This window comes from Cynara cardunculus, assembly GCF_001531365.2.
Source record: "Cynara cardunculus var. scolymus isolate 2C chromosome LG 2, CcrdV1, whole genome shotgun sequence".
Taxonomy (NCBI): Eukaryota; Viridiplantae; Streptophyta; class Magnoliopsida; order Asterales; family Asteraceae; genus Cynara; species Cynara cardunculus.
Genome location: NC_037529.1, coordinates 20,872,387 through 20,873,563, shown reverse-complemented (window position 1 = coordinate 20,873,563; position 1,177 = coordinate 20,872,387).

The following is a 1,177-nucleotide window of genomic DNA, read 5'->3' as shown; positions in this document are numbered from 1 at the left end:
GTTGAACCAGAGGACCGATGAACTAGAACCCAAAAATTTTCTAAGTCTGGTAATGCAACCAGAGACTTTGGCTATCCAGAGGCTCTAGCTTGATTGCCACCCTTAGCCTTGCTTAGAAGCTTTTGTTATAACACTAAGCACTTATAGAAGGTACATTTCGTAATTAAGAATGTTAATATCGTTGATCACTATGCCATCATCTGCTCCTAATGAATATTCGGCAGACGAATCCGGTTATGTGGTTCGACGATCTAGAAGGAACTCATCCATCAATGAAGAAATAGACCCTTATGAGCATGAGGACACAATGACTAGCGAGGCACCTGCTTCATCACCTGCGTCTATATTGCCCCCGTCGGAGCCAGTGCCTGATATTCCACCTCAAACCTTTCATAGTCCAAGGATTAGAGTCACGTCTAGGAAAAGCGTTCCACTACCTCGGCGGGTGACTTTTGAGAATTCCACTAGATTTAGAGGGGAGTCATCCCAACCACAGCATGGGAGCAGGACCTCTCAGGTAGTGACAAGAGTACCTGCATCCTACACTCAGGGTATGAATCTGACTGAACGAGAGTGGGTGCAGAGAATCGCATCAGATACTCAAATTCACCAGACCCGGCTAGGATACCACCACCACATTTTGAACAACCTATCCGATGTGATGGAAATACACCACCAGCGTATGATGAGAACCTCGGATGCCGTCATCGCTGCTAGACGGGAGATTAGGAGATTGTACAAGTGGCTGGTGGTAAGTGGGATGATGATGCTGATGCTAGGAATGCTGATCGGTTGGATGTTGCTCTAGAAATGATATATAGTGATAGAATATTTGCTCCTTTTGCATTGAAACCTAAGATCTTGTTTTGGTGGGCTGTAAACAACCATGAACTTATGATGTATTTTTGAGAAATGCTTATCTACATCAAGCCATGGTTGAATATAAATTATTCTGTTCGATTATGTAAATGCTTGAATGTTATCCACCATATGAGTATCCTTTGCATCATTTAAATGACTAGAAGTTATTATCAATGCTATTGCCATAAAAATGACGAGATTCCCTTTTGACATAGGCCCTAGAAAATGCCGCCAAGAAGAGAAAACCCTGAAGTTGCACGTCTCGTGTCAGAACAACTCTTGGCCGCACTCCCCAACATTGTCAGCCAGGTAGCGG